Here is a 19302-nt window from a genome sequence, read left to right as displayed (position 1 = left end):
TATACTTACTCCTAGAAAACATGAGAACTTGGCTGGTTCTATAGTTGCAGACCTTGTGCTGGTATACAGTTTGGCACTTTCCACTCTCCCTGTACGGTATATTCTCTTGGTACAATTCCTTCTATTATGAGGTTGGTGCCAGTTTTAGATTTGGTTTATTTCTTTTACTAGATGCAGATATTTATTTCCATCTTATTTAATTTGTACAGCCCTTATTTGAGATTGTAATTTTCAGTTGTGGTACATGCACTAAAGTAGATGATGGTAATGAGCCAGAAGATGTTTACTTTTTGATTGTAGGTCTGGGTGGCCCACGATGTTGCAGGGGCCCGGCGCTCCAGCTCTTATACTCCCGACCTGCGGTGGTGTTCTCTCACAGGTCTGGGTGGCCCACGATGTTGCAGAGGCCTGGTGCTCCAGCTCTTATACTCCTGGTTAACCCTTGCCACTGGATAAAGATCTAGCTCTGTCAAGCCTGTGTGGTGGCTAATGTGCAACGGTCACCACACATTAAAATTCACGCACAAGCATCTTCCACCCTTCAATTGGAGTTCAAGACTGGAACATCGGGTACTTCATTGAAACATCTGTGAACTCATGTGGAAGCAAGTCATCCTCGTTCGAGGAACCGCCTATGAATGAAATATGAGTTTGATTGTTGAGTATGTGTTCAAGTGGTTTATTGTCATATTGTCCTATTATTGCACCTAGAAATTTAACTCTAGATTTTCTTTTGGTGCATTGTCCAAGTTACTTTAATTCCTAGTGTGTAATTGTCAAATGTTGTCACGCTTTTGTAACAAGTTTATGGTCTTTGAAATTGGTGTTAATGGGGTAGTAACAATCTCAAAATGGGGTCAATAAACTTGCCGCCCTGTTAACGTTGACGTTTTGCCTGTTGCAACTTTTACAGGGGCCTTCTATTGGGCGGTCAAATTGCCTACCTGTTTGAGCCAGCGGTAGACCCCTTTTAATATGCAAAACCAAGTCCTGAGACATATATAAGACCCCCGAATGTCATTTTAGAATAGAACTGGTCGGAGCGGGTGCCGTGTGCTCTGACCAATTTTACTGGTGATAAAGCTGAAGAGGCCCTGAAAAAATAGTTTTATATTTATTTTTGTGTGGTCAGGAGTAGGAGTTCTCCTTTGGAACCCTATAAAAATAATGTGGGCTGTTGCCACCCTCTGGCTCCTCCACTGCCTCCCCACCCCCCGAACTTACTTTGCTGCCAATTGGCAGCCTCTGGCCCGTTTAACGTTCACCAGTGAGCTCCATCTGGATGCTGGTTTTGCGTCCACTGCTCACTGGTTCTATTTAAATGGGGCCTGGACCGCAAAATGTCTCTGGCCTCTCAATATAACTATAAAAATAATTATCTGTATATTAAGTAACCACTGCACCATTTTTGTAGAATGCTAACAATTTTTTTTATATACAAAATAAGTCTGCATTTTTTTTGCATTTCTTGCTTCTATTTCCAACTATTGATGATGCAAGAGCAACTGAACACATTGCTATGTACTTGCCAAATACTGGGTAGGTTGCTGGTGAAAGAAAAGACCTATGAGGAATTGTGTGCTCTGATTCGGGACCGCCTCAAACCTAAAGAAGGCGTCATTATCTCGAGATAATCGCTTTTACAAGCATGTTCGTTCTGAGAACCAGGACGTGGCAGAATTTGTTGCCGACCTGAGATGTCTCGCTGGGCCGTGTAAGTTTGGAACCGCGTTACAAGACATGCAGCGTGACGTCTTTGTAATAGGCATAAACCACGAGGTGATCCTGCGGAAGCCGCTGGCTGCGGAGATGCTGGATCTGAGCAGGGCCATCACGATCGCCCAGGCTTGCCTGACCACGATCGATAGTATAAAGCAGATATCCTTGCAGAGTTGGAACACCACGGCAAGTACTGTGCACCAGATTGTCGTCGGTTGGCAGAGCTGCACCTGGCAGGGCCGACCCGACTGTTTGCGAAACCTGTAGCTGCTCAAAGTCCGCCATTAGGCACGAATCCGATTTCACCCTGTTGGCGTTGTGGGTGCAATCATCGGCCTTATCAGTGCCGTTTCAGACAAGTATATATTTGTAGAAGCTGTGCGAAAATGGGACACTTTCAGCGGATGTGTCCGCAGCTCAGCAAGCGTACTGCGACACACCACGTGGATGATGATGACCAGTCTGGAGCGGATCCGGCAATGCAACCCGAGATACCCGAGGAGGAAGTGTATAATGTACACTCGTTCCTGCCAAAGAGCCAGTCGATAATGATTGAAGTAAAATTGAACGGCGTGCCAGTATCTATCGAATTAGACACAGGTGTGAGTCAGTCAATTATGAGCCAGAGGACTTTCAAAAAGCTGTGGGACACCAAGGCCGTAAAACCCAAGCTCAGTCCAGTAAATGCAAAATTGCGTACCTACACCAAAGAGCTTATACCAGTGATTGGCAGTGCAGCAGTCAAGGTGTCGTACAACGGGGCGGTTCATGATCTATCGCTGTGGATCGTTCCTGGCAATGGTCCAACGCTGTTCGGCAGGAGTTGGCTCGCAAAAATAAAGTGAAACTGAAATGACACTCAAGCTTTGTTATCGGTGGGTGACGCTTTATGTGCTCAAGTGCTGAGCAAATTTCCCTCAATGTTTGAACCGGGCATCGGCAACTTCACGGGAGCCAAGGTACAGGTCCACCTGGACTCTGATGCAAGACTCCTCCATCACAAAGCCCGGGCTGTCCTATACATGAGGGAGAAGGTCGAAATCAAACTGGACAGACTCCAACATGAAGAGGTCATTTCACCAGTTGAATTTAACGAATGGGCTAGCCCCATTGTTCCTGTGCTGAAGAGTGATGGCACTGTCAGGATTTGTGGAGACTACAAGGTTACGATCAACCGAGTTTCAAAACAGGGTCAGTACCTGTTACCAAAGGCTGATGACCTGTTTGCAACGCTAGCCGGGGGAAAATCGTTCACCAAATTGGATCGGACGTCGGCCTATCGGACAGGAGCTTGTCGAATCATCGAAGAAACTTACGTGCATCAATACGCATAAAGGGCTATTCATTTACAACAGGTGTCATTTCGGAATTCGCTTGGCTGCAGCCATATTTCAGAGAAACATGGAGAGTTTACTGAAGTCTGTCCCTAGAACCGTGATGTTCCAAGATGACATTCTGGTCACCGGTCGTGACACTGCCGAACACCTGCACAACCTGGAAGAATTCTACGTCGTCTGGACAAAGTGGGGCTCAGGCTGAAACATTCACAGTGCGTCTTTATGGCACTGGAAGTCAAATTCCTGGGAAGGAAGATTGCTGCAGACGGCATCAGGCCTACGGACTCGGAGGCCATCAAAAATGCACTCAGACCCCAGAATGTGACTGAACTACGTTCGTTCTTTGGTCTTCTCAACTACGTCGTTAATTTCTTACACTAGAGCCACTGCACATGCTGCTCAGAAAAGGCGACAACTGGATTTTGGGTGTATCTCAAGACGGGGCCTTCGAGAAGACTAGAAACCTGCTTTGTTCCAACAAATTACTGGTACATTATGACCCGTGCAAGCGTTTAGTATTGGCCTGTGACGCTTCTTTACATGGGGTTGGTTGCGTGCTCCAACAATCCAATGAATCGGGCAAATTACAACCCGTTGCATACGCATCGAAGCATGTCTAAAGTGGAAAGAGCCTATGGCATGGTAGAGAAAGAAGCTTTAGCCTGCGTATATGGGGTTAAAAAGATGCATCATTATCTGGGCTTTGTTTCGAGCTTGAAACCAATTACAAGCCGCTCATACCTCTATGCTCTAAAAACACATATCAATACCAATGCGTCGTTCTGCATCCAGAGGTGGGCGCTGACATTATCTGCCTATGATTGTCATTCGCCATAGACCTGGCACTGAGAATTCTGCCGATGCATTGAGCCGTTTACCGTTGCCCACGCCAGAGGTGGAAACGCTACAGCCCACAGACCTACTGTTGGTCATGGATGCCTTTGAGAGTGAGGGGTCGTCTGTCACTGTTCAGCAAGTTAGGACCTGGACCAGCTAGGATCCGATCTTATCGGTTGTAAAATGTTGTGTCCTTAGTGGTGGTTGGCCATTCCCAGGGAAGTGTGTGATGAGACCAAACCGTCGCAAAGACGAACTATCCATTCAGTCTGATTGTTTGCTATGGGGTAATCGTGTTGTGCCCAAGAAAGGCAGGGAGAGATTTGTACGGGATTTACACAGTACCCATCCCGGTATTGTGGTGATGAAGGCCATTGCCAAATCTCACATTTGGTGGCCTGGCATTGACTTTGATTTGGAGTCATGTTTGCATCAGTGCAACACTTGCATGCAGTTAAGCAATGCACCAGTGGAATCTTCGCTAAGCCTGTTGTTGTGGCCATCCAAACCATGGTCAAGGAGCCACATCGACCATGCGGGTCCTTTCCTGGGCAAAATGTTTTTGGTGGTGGTGGATGCGTATTCCAAATGGATAGAATGCGTAAACATGACATCGAGCACATCCACAGCCACCATTGAGAGCCTTCGTGCCATGTTCGCCACTCATGGTCTGCCCGACATCATTGTAAGGGACAACGGATCGTGCTTCACGAGTTTGGAGTTTGGAGTTTCAAGAGTTTGAGACTTAATGGTATCAAGCACGTAAGGTCAGCACCATTCAAACCCGCGTCCAATGGTCAAGCGGAGCGGGCCGTCCAAACCATTAAGCAGAGTCTGAAACGCATAGCTCACGGTTCTTTGCAGACTCGCTTATCACGCATAATGCTTAGTTACAGGACGAGATCCCACACGCTTACCGGGGTCCCCCCCGCTGAACTGTTGATGAAGAGAGGTCTCGACCAGGCTCTCGCTTGTCCACCCTGATCTTAACGATCACTTCAAACAGACATCAACATCAGCAGTGGTATCCTGATTGCACTGCCGTGTCACGTGACATCTATATTAATGATCCTGTGTATGTGCTAAATTATGGTCAAGGCCCCAAGTGGGTCACTGGCACTTTTGCGGCCAAGGAGGGTAACAGGGTGCTTAGTGTCAGGCTCACTAATGGGAAAACATGCAGGAGGCATATTGATCAGACGAACCGGAACAGCTTGAAGAAAACACCATCAATGACCAACTGATTCATATTCAGCCATAAGACCCTGCTGTTGTCAATGAATCTAGACCTTCAATCTCCGACATGGACACTGCCACTTCCATTAGATCGGTTGCCCAGCCTCAAGTCATGAATGACTGACTCTGAGAGCTCACCCAGATCTGGAATTGAACTGAGACAATCAACTAGGGAGCGGAAAGCCCTGGACCGTCTCAATTTGTATATAGGACTGATACCAAGATCTTTCGGGGGGGTGGGGGGAATGATGTAATGTATGTATGCCTGGGTTTACCTGCCACCAGGAGGGGCGACTGTCTGAGGTCATTGGGCCACAGGCACACATGTGCAGCCCTTGTGTATATAAAGAAAGCCTCCATGGCATAAATGAGAGGTGGAGAGAACACTTCAGTAATCTTCTTAATCGACCTTCAACAGTGAACGAAGAAGCACTTGACTCCATACCCCAGCAACCTATCAAAAAAGATCTTGATCTTCCTTCCAGCATGGACGAAGTAAAGAAAGCCATCAACCAGATGAGTACTGGAAAGGCTCCAGGAAAGGATGGAATCTCTGCTGAAATCTACTAGACAGTAGGCCCAGCAACTCTCGAGGCCTTTCATGACATAATAACTAGCATCTGGTAAGATGAAGACATGCCACAGGACTTCTGTGACGCTATGATAGTTTCCCTCTACAAGAACAAGGGCAACAAAGCAGACTGTGACAACTACAGGGGAATATCGCTTCTGTCCATTGCTGGGAAGATCATCGCCCGCATAGTATTGAACCGACTCATAGCTAGTGTCTCAGAAGTAAATCTTCCAGAAACAAATGTGGCTTTCGACCTGGTTGGATCTTTGCACTCAGACAAGTGCAGGAGAAGTGCATTGAGCAGAACATGGACCTGCACGCTGTATTTATTGACCTCACCAAGGCCTTTGATACTGCCAACAGAGCAGCACTGTGGTCAATCTTGACGAAACTTGGGTGCCCAAGGAAGTTTGTCCACATCATCGAGCTGTTTCATGACAGGTGAAGTGCTCTCAGACGGCACAACCATGGCCCCATTTGCCATCTCAAATGGAGTGAAACTAGGTTGTGTACTCACTCCAGTTCTGTTCAACCTATTCTTTACCTGCGTCTTGAACTATGCCATAAAAGACTTGGAATTTAGGGTCTACCTGAAATATCGATTTAGATGGTTCACTGTTTGACCTCCGCTGCCTTGCTGCTAAGACCAAAGTATGGAAACGACTCATCCTAGAGGCACTCTTTGCTGACTACTGCGCCCTTATGGCACACAAGGAGAGTGACCTACAATTCATACTCAGCAAATTTGCTGAGGCAACAGAATTATTTGGCCTAACCATCAGCCTCAGTAAAACCGAAGTTCTCTATCAGCCTGCCCCTGGCACCACAGCATCTGCTCCCACAGTCTTCATCGGCAGTATACAAATAAAGTCAGTGGACAGCTTCAAATACCTTGGCAGCACCATAGCAAGTGATGGGTCCTTGGACAAGGAGATTGATGCAAGGATCTGTAAAGCCAGCCAGGCACTTGGTCGCTTGCGCACTAAGGTGTTGAGTCACCACCACATCTGACTGTCAACTAAACTGTTGGTGTATAGAGCAGTTGTTCTCTCATCTCTCCTTTATGGATGTGAGACCTGGACACCCTACAGGAGTCACATCAAAAAGTTGGAAGCATTCCATATGTGCAGTCTCCAATCTATACTCCACATATGCTGGCAAAACCGGGTGTCAAACTTTGAGGTTCTGGAGAGAGCACAATCAACTAGCATCGAGGTGATGATCATGCGAGCCCAGTTCCGGTGGGCTGGACATGTCATCCGCATGGATGAGTCAAGGATCCCTCATCAGCTTCTTCACGGCGAGCTCTGAAGGTCGAAGACACCAGGGGCGCCCCCGCAAGCGCTACAAAGATTGCATCAAGGCTAACCTCCAGTACTGTGGCATCCGACCAAAGGACCTCGAGAATATAGTAGCTAATAAAATCCAGTGGCGAACCCTCACGAGGACTGCCTGCCAGACCTTCGAAGAAAGCTGATGTCAACGCCTGCGGGACACTAGAGATAGACGACATCAGGTGGCAGTACTGTCCGCATCAGGCACATCGAACTTCCCTTGACCGACGTGCAAGAGACTATGTGCATCCAGAATTGGCCTATATAGACACTTGAAGACACATGCCATTGATGATTAGCACATCAACGTCTTTGTTGGATACGACAGACTACCAAGGCCATGTTTAATCCTCACTTTGAGAGCTAATAAAGTAGAGTCAGGTCGCACCTGATTGAGTTCACAGTACTAAGCCTATTGAGTTATTGTAGCAACATTCCTGTGGGGTTCAGTGTTGGAGGGCGATTCTGGTGCAACTGCCAGGATCACAGCCTGTGAAATTACAGACCCTTGTCTTTTTAAGTAGCTTCAAATATATGGGAACAATATTGTTGGCTCATATTCTTCTGGTTTTTTTTAAACTGACACTAATACATTTGTTGAGAATTGTATTGTGAAATTAATTTCAATTGCATATTAAAATATGTTTGTTAGAGTCTGCTAAAAGTGTAATTATATTTCTAGTGTTACATTGTATATTGCTGTTTTTGTTGTCCATTAGAAATTGTTCCTTGTATTCGTCAGCAAGTAATTGATACCAAAGGCTTTGCTGTGCTTGAAAGTAACTCTGGGCTGGTATTAATTGCTTGTTACTCCAAAGAAAATGTGCAGATGGTCATGGAAATAGGTGAAAGCTTTCTAGAGTTGTACAGATTTACTGTAGTCATAGAATTTGGTCAAAATAACATAATTTCAGTGTTTAAGATTTGGTCTGGTAATAAGTCAAAATTGAATATGTGGCATAATTAATTTCTTGTAGTTAGTCATCAGTTCTCGGGTATGAAAAGTTGCCAGAATTCAATTAATGGGTATACATTTTTTTAATTGAGAAACCTAGGTGGAAGGGCAAGACCAATAGTGCCAGACTGCTACAAGGTTGAACAGAACCTTGTTTGTACATGGGACTATTCAAAGGAATGTTTAACGATTGGTGATCAATTGTACATGGCTTTAGTGCTGGATTTATTTTACATGGCTGTTTATTTTCAGTAGTTCTGTAGTGGCCTAATTATGTAATGCTGAAAGGTTGTGACCGTTTGTGCAATGGGTAGCAAGATAATATAAATAGAGATAAAAGGAGTGACTCCCTCTGCCCAGCGGAAAGGGGGTGATAACTGAGTGAAAATCGCCCCTCTCACCGCTTACTTCCCGCATGCTATAATGCTTCCAGAGTTTTCTAGGCAACCCAGGTACTTGTCTGAAGCAAGTAGGAGCTTCATTAACATATTCAGATTGGGGTACTGATTTGTAGTCTGAATCCATTTTTAACTTGTCGAGCACTAAATCCTCTCAGTAATACTGGGTGGGATTAGTTTTAAAATGGCAATCTGAAGTGGTTTGAAGAGGCACTCTATTGCAAACACTCAGATCATTAGTATCTGTTTGCAATAGTAGTGTTTGAGTTTCCACAGGAGAGTTTGCTTTGGAGATTCCTATGTCCAACATTTATTCTGCTTCTACACCCTCAGCAAGTGAATGTCAGTTTGGCACTTGAGTTTGTTTGCAGGAAAAGGAGGAAGAGGAGCTACAGGAGCAACAAAAGCAGCAGCATCAGCTGGGTAGCCACAACAAGCAGCAGTTGGTCCTCTTCGGAGACCACACATTGTGCGGGGAGTGGAAGGTATGGCAGAAGGTCTTACCCACCCTGTAGGGCTCACAGGCCTAGAGTCACTTGTCAGTGGTCAGCATGAAAGGGTGGTGGGCTTTGCTGCAGTATCTGGCTTCCCACAAATCCAGGTTAAGTTAAGGCCAGCATTTATTGCTGTCCTCGACGGCATCTAGCCATTAGGTCACCCAACATCCTTAATCGATAGGAAAGGTTACCATTCAATCAATGTACAGCCGGTCAGTGATCACTGCCACAGAGTCATGCAGATGTCAGCTGTCACAATGGTTTCATTCTGCGCCAGTCATACATTCCCCCACTATTCTACTGCTAGGGGACAAGGGCTATCACCTACACGTGATTTATGGCACCTTTAACGTAACCTGAACTCGCTCACCGAGATGAGATACAGTACGAGCCACTAGAATGCAAGAATCATTATCAAACACAAATTCGGGCTCCTCATGAAATGTATTTGGTGTCTGGTGAGGTCTATGGGCTCTCTGTAGTACAGCCCACTGAGAGCCTCCTGCATTGTGGCTGTGTGCATAATTTTGCTGTGCAACATTAAATGCACATACCAGACCAGTAAGAGGACCTTCCCACATCTGACAAGGAACTCTGATGAAAACGAGGAAGGAACCGAAGTGGGAGGGCAGCCAGAGATGTTTGGGATCAATTGATTGTCCAGTACTACTAATTTAATCATTTGCCTCAAACATCCCATCCCCTTATTAACCACCTCATGTACTCAGTCCTTCCACCCTGCAATAAAGAACCTCCATTCATAAAGAGCCCAGAACCTCTGAGCCAACTTCATATACACCTGTGTCCCTGCTGCAAAACTACACTGCAAAATTGAATTTTTTTTTAAAAAGGGCACGTTAATGCCTTGCACAATATTAGCCTTAACATCATTTGTCATTCATGTGTCAAACCATTATGCTTTTCTTAATTGCCCTTCCACTCCCACAAGGTGGTACCTCAGTGGCTTCAGCATGGCTGGTGGAAGGCTGCCGATGCTCAAGTGAGGACCCTTGAGATTGTAGGATAATAGCTGCACGATTGAAGCCTCTATCGATGTTATCCACCAGCCTTTCCCAGATGGTGCAGATGTTGGAGCCCAGACCCTGAATAGCACCAGTTTGAGCTTGTATCAAAGCTGAAGGAGCTGGTAAGAGAGCCTGGCTGCAATGTCCATGTAGATGACCATACGCTCTGTGGTACAGGTTGTTGACTCCCTGCGACCGAACACCACACAAGCTGGAAGCAGACTGCACCATATTTCTGTACTTTCAAACATAATGCAGCAGCTCCTAGTCAGGCTTTCCAGTATCTCAAACAATTGCATATTTGCAAAAAACGTCTTTCTTTTAAAAGCTGGTCCTTTAAAGTCAGCACCTCTGTCCTCAGCAGATCTAGGAGCTGAGCAAATGTTGTTGTAAATTAACTTTTAGTTCAAGTATTGACATTGTTAAACGTGCTTAAAAAAAATATACTTTTTTTTGGAAGTACTTGGATGCTATTTCCAAAGATAATGTACACATGCCTGAAATCCTTTTTCAGTGTTGGCAGTATCCTGCTTATGGGTCATGAACTGTTGCAGTAGCATGATTTTGCCAGAGGAGGGAAGTGTGTGTGTGTGTGTGCCTGCATACTAGGAGTATATTTTCCTGTAAAATGTTTTCATTGAAATAAGCAAATTATTCAAACCGATGCCCCTCAGATGCTAAATAAATCTTGACTCTTGTTTGAAATAATGTCTAAAGCATGCATGCAGCTATTCTGGCCAGTCGTATTGCAAATGATCTTGTAAGATGAAATGTTTATTGCTGGAGCTTCATTTCAAGTCTCTTTGTATTTCTGGTTGTATTTATACAGCGGTTTGTAATTGTACAGCATCAAGCTAAATAAATTAAGTGAGTTTTGCATGATAAACATACAAATTACAGTAACAGTTAACTGGGGCTAATTGTTGACGGTGGTAAAGTTAGATCTGCTTTTTTCAGTCTTTTAGGTTAGATAATTTTATGCAGCTTCCTATTTTTCCTTTCCCTTTTTCCCCTCCCATCAACATTCATTTTTTAAAGCAGCTATAAATATGTTCCATTCCCAACAAAAATGAAGTTATTTTGAATTACTATTTGGATATCTTCTGCTGTAGATTCATCTGTAAAATGTGGCTGAACTGTAATTTCAACCAATATTTTACAACTGCAAAACAGGAAGTGGGCAGAAGCCTGTATCGGGAGGTATCTTGTATGTGCCTTGTTTTGCTCGTATTTGAATGAAAATAATCTTGGGGTACATTTATGCATAAAATTAAACATTTAGACTGCGGGATATCTCTGCAAAAGCACACATTTCATGAGAAAGTACACCATTATGTTTAACAAATGCCGATGCAAAGGTATAGGCAGAAACTGCATATGCATTTCCTCTCCAAGTTTATGCTCTGGGTAGTCATAATGAGAATTCATAAGGAGAATAATGCACAGTATTTGGTAACTTTCTTTTTATAATCTTACACAATTTTCAATAGTAATAAAAAGTCCATAGAATTGCTGCTTCCTGATTTACTTCACCTCCTTACTCTTTTGAATCTTTATCTTGGATTATCAATAATAAACGCAGACATTTTTTTCTTGCCATAACCATTGATTAGCATATTCAGTCAAGCATTCAAATCCCATACTAACTGAGAAACGCCATGGAAGATCAGCAAGTAATATTTGATGTATTGCTCTTGCTGATGTTCACCATGAATTTTAATTATAGTTAGTGTGCTACAGCAGTTGGACTTCAATTAAAGCTCACAATATAAACATTACTCACCAGCTGGCATGAGTTATCTCTCACCAGCAGCATCGCCTTTCTTTTCCCCCTTCCTTTTCTTCTGATAAGCCATCATTTTGACTGTCTTTGAAGCCTCGACTCTGTTCATGCAGATTTTAACAGCTAATAGTCTAATAGCTGTAAATATAGAAGTGTGTTCACCATAAAAAATACGAGCAGTAGGTCATTTGGCCCCTCGAGCCTGCTCTGCCATTCAATAAGACCATGACTGATCTAATCTTGGCCTCAACTCCACATCCCTGCCCTCTCCCCATAACCCTAGACTCCCTCATCTATACCCTGCCAATCACCTATACTTCATCAGATGTTTTGTTATGAAATGGACATGAGAATGAAAACATGTAAAATTACAAAAAAACTGACTTTTAGGACTCTGCTTGTTTAGCGCTTAAAAATTGGGCGTGGCAGCATTAAATTTCTCTGCTGTAAATTTCTCAGTTTACAATGGGTATGTTTTCTGATTGACAGCTCAGAATTTCCAAGGGAATCAACAATCAAACCACAACCTTCTGTTTAAAAACACTGACTGCACTGTGATCAGTAAAAACACCCGATGAAGTAGCATGGCCACTGTTCTAACTGTAGCATGCAGTCATTATTAAAGTATCTTTTTTAAAAATTACCATATTAAGTACAACCACATGGTTCCATCATAATGCTACACTTGCAGCCTACATTCTAATTGCCACAGGCTTTTTGGAACATTTAATTGTTTTATTAACTGAGCCTCCATTATAAAGTGTTAGTTTCTTGGATTTATTCCCTGAAGTGCTAACTGCAAAATATTTTGTGGTCTGTGGTTAGAAGTGAGCTGTAAATGTGCAGCAGGGTTGTCTGCTCTGTGGCAGGCAGGTACAGAAGCTGAGAGGAGATTGGGGAATAATATTTCTTGGGAAAGACTCAAGGAAAGTGTGACTGCAATTTGAAAAAGGGTTACGAGTTCCATGCACAAATGGCCAGTATATAGCAAATGAGGATCTTTAAGTGTGAAAATAAAGATCTTTTTTGATGCTCTCTAGTGTCTTCACTAGTGAGTGAATTTTTGTTTTGTGACCTAAAATGAAATACTGAATGATTTCCTGTTTTTCTGAAAATGTCCTGACATAAGATGCATGCAACTGTATTTTTGTCTCCAGTGAATTACACTTAAGTTAGCTCCATTCTGTAAACTTTCTGTTCTGTTAATGATAACAATTTTCCCTCCGAGTCAGAATGTTTGTAGGTTTAAGCTACATTCCAGAAACTTGAGTACATAATCTAGGCTGATGTTTCAATGCAGTACTGAGTACTGGATTGTGTGGGGGGGGGCTCCATCTTTCGGATGAGATGTTAAACTGAGCCCCGGTTTGCTTGCAGTGTCAGATATAAAAGATTGGAGTGATTATTCACAACTTTTTTTGTGACTTTCTCATGCGCACGTTGGACTCCACCCCCTTTTTGCACATGCGTGCTTGATCCAGTCGGGCATGCGCAGTACGATATACGAGGGTGCCGAAAGTGTGGTGAAATCACAAATCGCGTGGAGCCCATTGCCGTTTGAGCCTGGAGCTTTTGGGTTATCTTCAGGACTTTTGCGTAGAATATCGCTGTGATTATTTACAATAACATTTTCATGGCCTTCAGAAAGAGAAAAAAAAATCAGAGGTGGGCCAGAGAGAGAGACTGAGACTTGTGGGGGGGGGGGGGGGGAAGGAGAAGAGAGGAGAGAAGAGAGAGAGTGGGGCAGAGCGATCCGTTGGGTGCGGGAACTTGTTTGGGGTGTGGGACAAGGTCTTGACCGGTGAGAGTGAGCCCTGTCTGTTCCAAGTGAGTTCTCTTCTGGAGTCGTCAGTCAGACTGGCTCGAATTACACTTTGCAAAGTCACTAATTATGTAGACAGGATGGTTCTAATTACACATTCCAGTGAAACTTCTTGGTGTGTCTTATCGTCCAAGGGGACCAATCAGCAATCTGGTCATGTGATAGTGCAGTGCTGATGAGACGTTAAACCGAGGTCCCGTCTGCCCCCTCAGGTGGACGTAAAAGATCCCATGGCGCTGTTTTGAAGAAGAGCAGAGGAGTTATCCCTGATATCCTGGCCAATATTTATCCCTCAATCAACATAACAAAAAAAACAGATTATCTGGTCATTATCACATTGCTGTTTGTGGGTGTTTGCTGTGTGCAAGTTGGCTGCTGTGCTGCCCACATTCATCATAGGCTATGCCTTGGTGTCGAGGATGACTTGCTTCCACATTAAAAATTAATTCTCAGATGACTAAGTTCAATGCGGGAGCTACAGCTTCTGTTGCAGGTTGGACAGATGGTGGTTGAAAGTACATTGGTTGAAGTGCTTGGGTTGTCATGCACTCCTTCCGCCGTATGTGCTTGGTTTCCGCTTGCTCCCGATGGAGAGACTCTTAAGTGTTTGACGCCCTCATGGATTATTCTCTTCCATTTTGAGCGATCTTGAGCCAGTGATTCCAAGGTGTCGATGGGGATGTTGAACAATTTCTTCAGTGAGGCCTTGAGAGTGTCCTTGAAGCGTTTCCTCTGCCCACCTGGGGCTTGTTTGGCCTGTCGGAGCTCCGAATAGAGCACTTGCTTTGGATGTCTCGTATCAGGCATACAGACGATGTGGCCTGACCATTGGAGCGTTGTCAATGCTTCGATGCTAAGGATGGCCTGCGTGAGGACACTGACATTGGTGTGCCTATCCTGCCAATGGACATGTAGGATCTTCCTGAGGCTGGACTTGTAGGATCTTCCTGAGGCAGCTTTGATGTGCCTGCTAGACCATGAGCTTTGTGCTGGTTTTAAGGTTCTGGTCTTCAAACACTATTCCTTAGGCTGTGCTGGCATACTGAAGGCGGTGTTGGACCTCGTCATCGATGTCTGCCCTTGTTGACGGTAGTATGGAAAATGGTCCACGTTCTCCAAGGCCTCATCATGGATTTTGATAATTGGGGGGCAGTGCTGTGTGGCGGGAGCAGGTTGATGGAGCACTTTTGTTTTTGTGGGAGAATCAGGCGGCCAGTTGGGCTCAATTAGATTCTGTCTGCTTCCCACATTACCACAGTGGCTGCACTCCAAAAGCGCTTTGAGATGTCCGGTGGTCATGAAAGACTATATAAATGCAAGTCTTCTTTCAAGAAGACCAAATCAGATTATTTCACTGTTGCAAATAAGCGCGTCCATAAAAGATCCTCTAACATTATTCAAAGAAGAGCAGGGGAGTTCTCCTAGTGTTTACATAGCATATACTGCACAGAAACAGGCCATTTGGCCCACCCAGTTCATGCCGCCATTTATTTTTATTTATTTTTTTTTTAATTCGTAGCCAAACGTTCCAATTCTTTGTCAAATCACAAACGCCAGAGGTCACCTTGCACATGCCAAGGATCACTCTGCGCCAATGCTCTTAGCCAAAAGGCCTAGAGCCACTGCACCGTTCCTGGAAGTACTGCAATACCAGGTTCGTGCCATGGAGGTGGATGGGTCAGGTCCCCCACACACCTCCGTGGAGGTGGATGGGTCAACCCACCCCACCCACCTCCTGTTTCCAAAAATGCAAGCATATACCTTCCTGACCAGGGAGAAACCACCCGGAGGTCATGGTGGCTGGTCAGGTTAGTTATGCATGATCTTAGTTGTGAGGATGACACAAATAATCTATAAAGGGATATAGATAGGCTAATTGAGTGGGCAAAAATTTGGCAGATGGAGTATAATGTGGGAAAATGTGAAGTTATCCACTTTGGTAGGAAAAATAAAAAAGAAAATTATTATTAAAATGGTGCGGTACAGAGGGATCTGGGGGTTCTTGTACATGAAACACAAAAGATGAACATGCAGGTACAGCAAGTAATTGGGAAGGCAAATGGAATGTCAGCCTTTATTGCAAGGGGGATGGCGTATAAAAGTGGGGAAGTCCTGCAAGGTGAGACCACACCTGGAGTATTGCGTACAGTTTTGGTCCCTTTATTTAAGGAGGGATATACTTGTATTGGAGGTTCTCCAGGTTGATTCCTGAAATGAAGGGGTTGTCTTATGAAGAAAGGTTGGGCATATACTCATTGGAGTTTAGAAGAGGTGATCTTATTGAAACGTATAAGATTCTGAAGGGGCTTGACAGGGTAGATGCCGAGAGGATGTTTCCCCTTGTGGGAGCATCTAGAACTAGGGGGCATAAATTCAGAATAAGGGGCCGCCCATGTAAAATAGAAATGAGGAGGAATTTCTTCAAAGTGTCGTGAATCTGTGGAATTCTCTACTGCCGAGAGCTGTGGCGGCTGGGTCATTGAATATATTTAAGGTGGAGATAGACAGATTTTTGAACGATAAGGGAGTCAAGGGTTATGGGGAGCAGGCAGGGAAGTGGAGTTGAGGCCAGGATCAGATCAGTCATGATCTTACTGAATGGCGAAGCAGGCTCGAGGGGCCAAATGGCCTACTCCTGCTCCTATTTCTTATGTTCTTTAAATTCAGTGTAGAAATGCATGTTTGGTGGTTGGTTGTTCAGAGAAACTTGTATAGAATTACATGATGCAAGTAAGTGTGATTTAGGATTAAACTACTACCGTTAGTGGCAGCTTGGTTCAGTTGGTATCACTATTGCTCAACTCAGAGATTGTAGGATAAAACCACAATCCAATCATAATTGAACATGTAATCTAGGCTGACATTTCAGTACCGTACCGAGGGAGTACTGTATTGTCAGAGCTGCTATCTTTCGCTGAGATGTTAAACTGAGGCCTCTGGTGGATCCAAAAGATTTCCTGGGCACTATTTAAAGAAGACCAAGGAGTTCTCCCAGTGTTCTGCCCATATTTTCTCCCTCGGCCAACATTACCAAACAGATTAGGTGCTCATCATCTCATTTGCTGTTTATGATTTGCAGTGCATAAGATTAACTGCCATAATTGGCCACCCAACAACAGACTTCACTTAATGCTTTCTCCATCCAAATTAAATAACCAACATAAAGATGTATTTCAGTAACACACTACAATTTTTCAGCCTAAAATGAAAATTATAAACATGAACAAGTAACAAGAATATTAATTAAAATAATAGAGGATATGTGAATCAGCAGGAAATTATTTCAGAGTGAACTCAAAACTACTGAGCTTTGCCATTCACTGATCTACTCTTGGTGTTTGTAACAGACTAATCATAGCTTCTGAATGTAAACCTACCATTTTTAAAGTTAAACGTTAGCAATCCCAAACCATTGTAAATGGCACTCTTTCTCTTCCCCCACTATTCCAGATGTATATTTATCATAAGAATTGAACCTTTTTACCTATTTTAACTTTAAGAATCATAAGTATCTTACAACAACTATCTCGGTATCACGAGCCTCATTTCAACATCTATGTTTTTATTAAAAGAAATATGTATTGAAGAAATAAATACCACTATTGTCTCAAAACAAAAATGCATGATTTTTTTTAAGAATGACTATTGGGTTATATGCCTGTTTCTCATGTCTAGATTATTTAAATATTACTTGAATCCTAATATCATAATCCTTTGTGTTATGGTTCATTAAAGCTTATTGTTTTTTGGGGGAGGATATTTAATCAAAATGTCATTGTGCTTTTGGTAATACAGTTTCATTGACTGCAGCATCATAACAAAAGAAAATTCAGAACAAGAAACTTGATTACTTGGTCTGTGTTTTAAAAAAAATTATTCCCTCACGGATGTCACTGACCAGGCCAGCATTTATTGCCCTTAAGAAGGTGGTGGTGAGCTGTTGCAGTCCATGTGGTGAAGGTACGCCCACAGTGCTATTAGTTAGGTAGGGAGTTGCAGGATTTTGACCAAGTGACGATGAAGGAACGGCAATTCATTTCCAAGTCAAGATGGTGTGTGACTTGGAGGGTAGCTTGGAGGTGGTGGTGTTCCCATGCACCTGCTGCTCTTGTCATTCTAGGTGGTACAAATTGCAGGTTTGGGAGGTGAGGAAGCTAATCTTAGCCAGGACAGCAGTGATGGTACTACAATTGATTTGGAAGTCCCTATTTGTTGAAGACAGGGATTCGATTTAGTTGTGATACACCCAGCTCCAAAAGTCGAACAGCATGCAAATCTAACACGCAAGGAAGGGCCACATGAGGGAGTAGTACTGAAGAATGGCCCACATCAATGGAACTATACTCCAGTATGAGTCGAGCATTTTCAGGAGAGGAGAGGGAGAAGAAAAGATGGGAAGATTAAATATGAGCACAAGCTGTGATATCTAACAAAATGTCAGAGTCTGGATTTGAACTTGCATAAAGCTGACATGTTTGAAATAATATTGCCTTGAAAACGGTGAAGCTCTGCTTGCCTCATTTGTACTAATTAGAGTAGCAAAGCTGCGGTTGCTATACTTCAATTGGTTATATCAGCAGAACGATTCTTTAGAAAGATTATTTCATTCGCATTTTTTTTTTTTGTTTTCTTTGGAAATAGTTGTGGGTCCTCCAAAACTCGGCAGCCCGTGTCCTAACCCGTACCAAGTCCCATTCAACAATCACTTTGTGCTCTCTGACCTACGTTGGCTCCCAGTTAAGCAGCGCCTCAAAATTCTCATCCTTGTTTACAAATCCCTCCATGGCCTTGCCCCTCTCTATCTCTGTAATCTCAACGCCCACCTCCCCCCCGCCCCCCCCCCCCTCACCCCTGAGATATCTGCACTCCTCAAATTCTGCCCTTTTGAGCATCCCTGATTATAACTGCTCAGCCATCGGTGGCCGAGTCTTCAGCAGCCTGGGCTCTAAGCTCTAGAACTCCCTCCCTAAAACACTCCACCTCTCTTTCCTCCTTTTTAAGACGCTCCTTAAAATCTACTACTTTGATCAAGCTTTTTGTCATCTGCCATAATTTCTTCTTATGTGCCCAGTGTTAAATTAACTTTTTTGTCTTATAACACTCCTGTGAAGCTCCTTGGGACGTTTTACTATAGTTCAGAGCAGCATAAATACAGACCTAGGGAGCTAGCAAAAGCTGACTGGCCCAAATCTCATAAATATCACCTGACTAGAAGGATGTTCAAGGGACATCACACCTATGTGCAGGTTCTGAGGTCTGTCTGAGGAATAAAAACAGAAAATGCTGGAAATCTCAGAGGGTCAGGCAGCATCTGTGGAGAGAAACAGAGTTACCGTTTTGGGTCGATGACCCATAGAACTTCATCAGTCTCTGAGGATGTGTGGCAACTGACAGGAGTGACACAGGAGTGTGCTGTTAAATCCAGTTTGTACAGACTAGTAGCAGACTCTTAGAAAATAATGATTAGCAGGCTGAACTGTAAGATGCACTGTATTTCCAGTGCGTCATCACATTTGTAACAGATCCTCCTTTTGTTTAATACTGTTGATATAAAGAACACAATTGAGGTAATGTGGTTAATGATTTAATGGAGCCAAACCTGTGACAATGAGCAGAGAAGATGAATGTACGTTATTAATTTACAATCAAAATAAGCAACCAGTGATTTTGTTTTCTTTCAAAATATATTTGCCAAAAATGTACTGGATTCTTGGTGGTAATGGAGGTAAAAGGGGAAGGTAAATGTACAGAACTAATAATTTCTTTAGTCTTGAGTTTACAAGAC

The 19302-nt window shown here is 43.6% G+C and overlaps 1 protein-coding gene across 2 annotated transcripts in view; it reads left to right on the top strand.

Annotated features, from left to right (window-relative positions):
* The window catches only part of rassf5 (Ras association domain family member 5), a 147517-nt gene that overhangs the window by 47721 nt on the left and 80494 nt on the right, over positions 1 to 19302 (top strand). The window lies entirely within an intron of this gene.

Source organism: Pristiophorus japonicus, chromosome 17 (genome assembly GCF_044704955.1).
Source record: "Pristiophorus japonicus isolate sPriJap1 chromosome 17, sPriJap1.hap1, whole genome shotgun sequence".
NCBI lineage: Eukaryota > Metazoa > Chordata > Chondrichthyes > Pristiophoridae > Pristiophorus > Pristiophorus japonicus.
This window is presented reverse-complemented; position numbering and strand designations above follow the sequence as displayed.